Raw genomic sequence first — 8,965 nt, forward strand, 5'->3', positions numbered from 1 at the left:
GTTCGACCCTGTCCAGGGAGCTGAACCACATGGCTCATGGGGGAGGGGCAGCTGCCCTCAGCAGTGTATCTCAGTGGGTCTGCCTTTTCTGCTCCACACTGTCTCTGGTGAGTTTTTCTCACTCCCTGTAATGCTGGCCTACATCCAAGTACGTGTAGCATAAATAAATAAAATACATATTTTAAAAAGATTATAAATTACAGCTTAGCACAAAGGATAAATAAAATATAATTTTTATAACAAAATTAACTCCAAAATCAGCTAGCTCTCTTTTGTTAAATCATATTTTAGAGTGTGTTTAGGGAAAAAGAAATCACCAGAATGGATCTATAATCATCACACACTTGAACATAACCTGATGCCAGTAAGGTTGTAACAGGCCATCCATCACTTTCAGTGTTTCTGTGGCATCCTATTTGTGGGTGTCTGTGTCACATGTGGTAATATCCTCTATTCCTATGGGGTGATCACAAGATTTCCATGGAACAGGGGCAGGTGGTTGATGTCAGTGAAGAAGGGGACACATATTCTAGGTTTGCTCTGGGTGCTGTATCTGTTGCGTGCATCTGGGTAAATAGCACATTAAACAGGATGTCACTGATGGCTGAGAGTCACTCGGATAGTTGAGGTAACGAGAGTAATTAGAAGAGGTGAGTTGCCCTTCCTGGGTTAAAGGAAGACTCACTGTTGAAACACCTGTGTGCAAGGGTCCTGGATAATATAAACGTGAAATTTCTGAATGACCAAATGAACTCCATTAACTGGGTGAAGAAACACAAGCCCACACTATCATAATCTTCTTCTCCGAGTAAGCACAAATGTGTGGCTGTCATTACAAGTATTCCTGCTGCCTTTCATGAGAATTCATCACCTAAGTGTGTCACTAAGTGACACATATGATTAACACATGATTTCAATTTTGTCTGGTATCTAAAATTTAAATCAGTCATAATATGTTCATTTTATATCTTGACTCTTTCACTCAACAACATGTAGGCAAGGTGACCCACCTCAACTCTCCGAGTGACTCTCAGCCATCAGTGAAAATACTGCTATATAGTATTCCACCGAATGCAAAGTAACTTCTCCCTTCTGTTCTACATGCACTATATATTATTTCATAAAAATTTTATATCCGTGCTGGAATAACACTATATTTGCAATTTTGTATCATTTTTTTTAATTTAATGTTATAACATAAGGGTTTTGCTAGTCATTGATAACAATCCAGAATATGGTACCTAATTTCTAAATTTATTGTCACATATTTGACAGTTTCCTGGAGTTCTGATGGAGATTGTTTCCTGTATTAGTACAAGAAAGTACCGGTTAGCATTTTGACGGATGTACACTTTTATTTGTGTTCACATCATTTCCTGAGGTCACTTCTCAAACACTGCATTACTATTTCTTTTAATGCACATGCATATATATCATATTCCTAATTCTAATAGCTGAAGTCAAAGTTCCCAACAGAAGGGCGATACAAAATTTTTCTGAAAGAGCGAGACCCCTATTTCAGCGGGTTCTTGCCTCCATGTCATCCTGTCTACCCATTTTGAAGGCTCTGACATCACACACTCTCACTTCCTGCTCCACCTCTGCGCGGGCCGCCCCCCTCCATGGCTCTCTGAGGCTGTGTGTCCCCTTGGCGGGGCTGACCCGCCCCTGGCCCCGGCTCCATCCCCCCTGCAGCACTGGCCAGGCCTGGAGCCTCTGTCCCCCATTATCCCGCCTGGGCTGCACCGCCCCCCCCCAGCCACCAGGCGGCGCGCGCCACGTGTCCGTGCCTGGTTCCCCCGAGAGCCTGTCCTGCCTCGATCTCGCCCCGCCCCCTGAGTGTTGACGTCACGTCCCTGCGCGCCCACAAGGGAGCGGAAGTGGCAGAGACGCGGGTCCAGGAGTGCCGCCCTGGGGGAGCCGGTCTGCGGGCGGAGGAGGGAGCAGCCCGGGGGGCAGCGCACAGGCGGGGAGCGCGCCGGCTGGGGGCGGGGCGGGGCGAGGCAGGGAATAATGGGGGGCGGGACGCCCCGTCTCTCCCTGTGGGGGCAGCGGGTTCGGGCCTGTGGGGTCGCGGGTGAACGATCCTCGCGTGTTTTCAGTCACGGGGCGCGGCTTGCTATGGAGTCGCGTGGAAATTCTACGTTAACGGCGTCGTCGGAGACGCGGGGTGTTCGCCTCCCTGTAGTTGGATTTTCTGAGCTTCAGCGCAGCAGGACGGGCGGGGCGCCCCGTGAGCCCCCGGGTTCTCCCGCTGGCCGGGCCCTGGGCCCGCCCCGACACCCGCCCCTGCAGCCCTGGCCCTGCGCCCGCTCCCGCCTCCCCCACTGCTGGGGTCTCCTCGGCACTCGCTGCTCCAGACTCGGGTGAAGCTCTTGCCTGCGGAAGCCCAGTTTCTTCAGGAGCCACCCGGAGCAAGAGGGAGGTGAGGACAAGTCGCTGCCGGTGGCTAGTGCAGAGCGGGCCAGTCAGGGGACCCAGGGCGGGGCGGCTGGGGGTGCAGAGCTCTGCTCGGGTCATTTTGGGGCCTGGAGGAACATGGGGGTCAGGTCGTTCCTGAGTGTGACCCCGTGGGTGACCAGCGTCCCCCGTGTTTACTCCCAGCACCTCCCTGCTGCACTGATCACCCCTAGGGTGAGTTTGCCGGGCACCCCGCTGTGCTCCACTGATTTGTGTGTTTAATCTCTGTGAATTTAGAATATAATTTGGGGAATTATAACTTTACATGTTGTAAACTTCTCTGGGGCTAACACCCCCTCCCCACCCCAGGCCCAGCAGGCAAGAGGGCAGAGTCATGTCTCAGTCTCCCAGGAGCACAAGTTCAGACCCAAGGGGTTGCTGGAGCCTGGGGCTCTGCATTTCTCACAAGGGGTCTGAGATGCTGCCCCTGCTGGTCTTGGGCCCGCATGTGAGGGCTGCAGCACAGCTTCCCTGTTGTGCAGCTGACGTGGTCATTCAGAGCCTGGAAGAGGGACCTTGGACCCCTGGACACTGCCTCAGGAGGCGACTTTACACTCTCCCTTGAGGAGAATCCAGGCTTCCCTGACTCTTGAGTGACCAGGAGCCACACAGCCTGCCACACGCTGGCTACAAGTGTTTAGTATTCTAAAATGGGTTATTATTAACCAACTCCTTGCAGTGAAAGCAGTGGCCCTCATTGCATCACTGAAGGACACACCCAAGAAACCTTTCAGCAGGGTATCCTGGGCGCTGTCACTAACACGGAAGGAAACTTTCTCAATGGGGAGCATCTTCAACACTGAAGGGTTCTTTTCTACGCTCTTGAGATCTTTTCTCTTTAGATGGTGCTAAAAGGATCCCTCCTATTTCAGGGATTGAGTAAACCACAATGACTCATGGGAACTGGATATTTTGGAGAAAATCCCCTTTATGTGTCTTTTTTAAGGATTTTTTTAAAGGTATAATGATTTATGAAAGCACTGGGGTCCAATCAGAAGCGGGGAACAAAACAGGAAGACTGACGAAGTACATTGCTGAGGAGAGCAGCGGGCATGGCAGGAGAGATCTGTTGCACCATGTGGGACCCTCTCAGGTGGCCGGGGAACAAACTGGCACTGCAGAGGCTGCAGGCAGCTTCACATTCCAGCGCTCAACTGCTGTGCCACTAGGGGAGGCCCTTTTTTAAAGCTTTTTAAAAAAAAATTTGCATAGAAAAAACTGGGGTGCAGACCAGAACTGTGGGAGGTTGAGAGGATTAACCAGAGACAGAGTAGGTAGAAGAACAGGAGGATCTTATTAGATATACTGCTGAGGGGAGCAGCATGTGAGACAGGAAAGGTCTGCTGCACTTAGTGGGTCAACTCCCACCTGAGGATTGAACTCAGGCCTTCATGGTGACAGCACTGGGATTTAACCCCTAGCCCACCGGCGGGAGGTGGGAGGGAAATCTGCACTTTACTTTTAAACGTGTTGCCACTACCTCTGTTATGCTTGCTTTGGAGAGAAGTTGAATTTCTCTAGAAAGGAGAAAGGAGTCGGCCTTTATTGAGCATCTGATGGAGATTACCTGACCATGTGCAACAAGTTTATTGCTTTAGTTCCATGATCTCCATTAATGACGCTATAGAGATGATATTCCTACACTGTAGTTGTGGACCCTGTGGTCCAAAAGGGATTAAAAATAAAAGGGATCTCTGAGATTAAACAAATAAGGACAAGGGCCAGATATTTTTGGATTCCCAAATTTTTGTATTTTGTACTGAACCAGAAGTTTTATAATGACGGTAAATTATAACCCTCTTGGAGGCCGGGAGAGGGAAGAGTTTGTGTCCATCCTCAGAACAGGTCTGTCGGTGCTGGGTGTACTCCTCCATAAGGAAGGAGCTTGGGCTAAAACGAGACAGAACAAAACTTTTAAGTATTTTACCATGTGAAGATGCTGTCATTACTATTGAACATGAATTACTTAATAGTTTTAGAATGGCTCTCATCCCAAACATGATTGCTAGTCATAAGAGATTGCAGTTAAAAATAGCCCGTTTGGTGGGCCTCCCTGTGGTGCAGCGGTTGAGCGCTGGGCTGCAAAGCTGCCCGCAGCCTCTGCAGAACTGTTTCGATCCCCGGCCACAGGTGGGGGTCCCACAGGGCGCGCAGTCCTCTCCTGACGTGCCCGCTGCTCCCCTCAGCAGTGTACTTCATCAGTCTGTCTGTTCTGTTCCCATTCTGACACTGGTGAATTCTCTCACCCTCCTGCGCTTCTGACTGTACCCAGTGCTTGTATAAATAAATAATTTTTTTTAAAAAAATAGCCCTTTCGGGCCTCCCGGTGGCACAGTGGGTTGAGTGCCATGCTGTGAAGCTGTCCACAGCCTCTGAGGTGTGGGTTCAATTCCCAGCCACCCAGGTAGATACCCACATGGCACGGCAGACCTCTCCTATCTCCCTGCTGCTCCCCCCCAACAGTGAATTTCAGTCTGTATGCCTGTTCCGCTCCCCACTCTGTCTCTGGTGATTCTTCTCACCCTGCAGCACCTCTGGCCTGCACCCCAGCTCTTGTATAAAGATAAATCAATCTTTAAAAAAAGCATTTTCTCTAACTTTATCTAACACAGCAGGCTTAATTTCTGCACCTACCAGAGAAAGTTCCTGGAGATCTATTGTAGATCTGGTTAGTAGGGAATTCCTCTGCATTGCCTGCAGTATTGTTCAAGATGAGACCCCCCCTTTAAATGCATTTATTTGCTTATAATTTTTTAGGTTCTTTCCTGTCTTTAAAGACCATCTTTTTTTTTTCTCTTCTTTTCTTACATCCTTTTTCATTTTTGTCTAGTTACTGGTTTCTCCCCTGGGGTGGTCCCCATAATGCCCCAACCACCATAGCAGCTGTGACCCATCACCACAATCCCTTGTGCTCTTCCCTCCCCTCTGTTGATCCCCCTCCCTCCCTCTCCCTGCTGGATGCCTCAGCTCTTGGTCAGCTTGCTAGGGTTGTCTTTTTCTTTACATTTTGTTCAGTCTCTCCATATTTCACATCTGATATTTATTCTCCTGATTTATTGTGGCCAGCACAATCCCTTCCAGCTCCATCCACATCACCACAAGTGGCATGAATTTGTGTGTTTTCATTGCTGAGTAATATTCCCTTGTGTATCTACACCACACTATTTTGATCCATTTGTCTGTTTTGTGGCATTTGAGTTGTTTCCATGTCATGGCTATTAAAAATAGTGCTGCAGTAAACAAAGGAGTTCAGGTTTCCTGAGGTTTTTTTTTTTTTTTTGTCCCTTGGGTAGATTCCTAGGAGTGGACTCACTGGATCATATGTAGAGCCATTTTCAGTATTCTGAGGAACTTCCACACAGCAGTCCATAGTGGCTGGACCAATTTGCCTTCCCACCAGCAGGGTCGGAGGCTCCCTTTTCTCCCCTGCTCCTCCAGCATTTGTTGTTTCCAGGGTTTATTTTTTTTTTTAATATGGAGCGTTCTTACTGGAGTGAGATGGCATCTCTGTAGTTTTGATTTGCATTTCCTTGATACTAGTGATGCTGAACCTTTTTTCTGTGCCTGTTGGCCATTTGCATTTCTTCTTTGGAGAAGAGTCCTTTTACTTCTGCCCACTTTTTGGACTGGATTGTTTCTTTTTTTTGAGTTGTGTAAGCTCTTTGTAGATCTTTGATATTAGTCCCTCATCTGTCATATGGTTTGCAAATATTTTCTCCCATTCATTGGGGTGTCTCTTTGTTTTGATCATTGTCTCTTGCTGTTCTGAAGATTTTTATGTTTATGGAGCCCCAACTGTTTATATTCTCCTTTGTTTTCTTTGCTTCTGGAGAAAAATCCTCAAAGATGTTCCTGAGGATTGTGTCATGGAGTGATTGACTGTGTTCCTTCTGTGTATTCTGTGGTGCCAGGTTCCACATGCAAGTCTTTCATCCACTTGAGTTGGTTTGTGTATAGTGTGAGGTAGTGGTCTATTACCATTCTTTTTCATGTTGCAATCCAGTTTCCCCAGCACCACTTATGGAAGAGGCAATTCTTTTTCCAATGCATATTATTTGCTCCTGTGTCATAGGTTAGTTTCTCATTGTTATCTGTGTCTGTTCATGTTCCAATAAAGTTTTCACTATAACAGATTTTTAATATTGTTTGATGCCTGGGAGTGTAATGCCATCTTCCTCCACCCATTTTAGTCAGAACTATCGCTACTAGAGGTTTTTGTGATCCCATGTGAATTTGAACAATTTTGGTTCCATTTCATTGAAGAACACCACTGTAATTTGTTTTGGAATTGCATTGAATCTGTAGATTGCATACAAATGGGAAGTCTCTCCTAGGTTTGCTTCATTTTTCCAATTATGGAACATTCATAAAACAGAGTGTTAATAAAAAAGTAGGTGTTATTTTCTATAATTTCTAAAAAAGTGTTATTTTCTATAAATTCTAAAACAGACAAAGTCGGTCTGTTCTCTAGAGATGGAGAAAGAATTTTTCAGATTGAACAGGAAAGGCATTTTATCATGTAATAGATGACAATTTTCTGATCGTATAATATTAGGATATTCTTCCACTTTTCTGCGGATGAAACTGTAAGTAAGTCCGTCCTTTTCTCATCTGCTTTATGTGCCACCAGAGAAAATGTTGCACTCAAGTGACATAATTGCAGGATAGTGCCAGTGTGCTTTATAAAGGAATCAAGAGAGGAATTAATTCAGGAAATTCAAAACATGCAACTTTAAAACAGGAAATTGATAATGAAGTTAGAGCCACGTGTCTGGTCACCTGTGTCTGTGAAATCCATGCTTCTCAGTTGCGAGGTGGTCACCAGCCGCTGGACAAGGCAGGGCCAGACCCACTCATCCATGGACTGTCCTTTCTGAAGCTGGGCTTGGGGTCTGAAATTGTACCTGGCAAGAAATTGTACCTGCTGTCCTGGGTGGGCTGGTTCACGTCCTCCATTCTTTGCCTCCTGGGGAGAGGAAAGGGAGGAACCAGATGTTTCCCGAAGGCTGTCTTCAGTTCTTCCCTCAGTCCTCACTCCCTCACAAAATACAACCTGTTGTGTCATGTTATTTATTTACAGCCTCTAAAAGCTCTTCAGTGGCTCCCACTGTCTGCATTCAGGCCAAAGTCCAAGCCTCCAGACAAGCTTGCGAGTGTCTTGCCATCAGCTCCTGCTGTCTCAGGCCTGCAGCCCCTCTCTAACAAACTCCTATGTCAAGTGCCCCTTCCAGGGAAAACTGTGGCATCTCAAGCTCCCTGTCACAACTCTTGCAGCATCTGTTGACGTCAGTTTGTTTAGAGTTAAATATTTTCAGGTAAAGATAAAATTCCTTTTTAAAAAAAGGGACTTTAGATATTGTCGGTGCGCTTATGGTCCCTTGACATGGTTCTGTGCATTAGCAGAGTTTTTTTTTTTTTTCCTTCTCAGTTCCTCACTGGCATCTTGGCCCCCAAATAATTGATGGTGCTTCTGGCCTCGTAGGGTGGCAAGCCTTCCCAGAAGTCAGCCCATGGCTGCACTTCAGCAAAGTGGAGCTCTCTGTTCTGCTGCCACCATCTTTGTTGTTCACTGTGGGCCCTCTGCTGCCCTCAGGATCTCAGCTCTAGGGGGAGACAGAAAATGACAGGATGCCATCTGGCAGGGCACTGGGATAGCTTTCAACGTGGGACAAGTTCCTTGGGAACACAGGAATTTCATTCTATTCTGTCCTATTTTTCTGGTTTGTGTTTTGGTAAAGGCGATGAAGTAGTCAGAGCAAGGATCTTCCCGTCATTTCAAGTGTTGTGTTATGAACCGTCGTGGCTCCACTCACCATTTTACCTTTTTCTGTTCCACCTTCATGTACATGCACAGCTTTTACAACACTTGTGTCTGAAAGCTGGACAGGTCTGGATTTGAAAGAGTGTCTTATCTCACTTTTTTTAAAATCAAATCAATATGAAGCTTCTGGGTGAAATAATAAACTTAAAATTTTAGAAATTAAAAAAAAAAAGGCAAAATGTGTTTATTGGTATTAACAGATGAGCAGGAGTCTAGGTTCAGGCCAGAAACACAAACCCCTTCACTGAAATAGTTGAGGTGAGCTTGACTCTCTCTCTACATGAAACCACACTGCCCGTGCCTGCATGACTAGCAGGAAGGCCACATTTTCATCCTTGTGAAAAGTTCTTGTATGACCACAATGGAATGATTTAGTTTAATCGTCATGTTACAGGTTCCTTTCCTCCTGCCAAGGATCGGGGATGTGAGTGCACTGATGATGTGTTCATCCTAAGAGAGAGCTGTGTACCTTCTAGATAACTTGAAGGGTAGAATAAAACCAAAGTGATCAATTGTCAGCTATGATTTTTCATCCAAAGAAATGCTATCATGATCTTGCTGACTTTCACCCTCGTCATTTTCAATAACTTGAATTGTGAGCTGTAATATCCGCGTATCAGGGCAGGTAGGATACATGTAGAATTTCAGAATCACAAAATTAACTCCCCTTCACTGGATGAAGAA

The sequence above is a fragment of the Talpa europaea genome, assembly GCF_964194135.1.
Source record: "Talpa europaea genome assembly, chromosome: 8".
Taxonomy (NCBI): domain Eukaryota; kingdom Metazoa; phylum Chordata; class Mammalia; order Eulipotyphla; family Talpidae; genus Talpa; species Talpa europaea.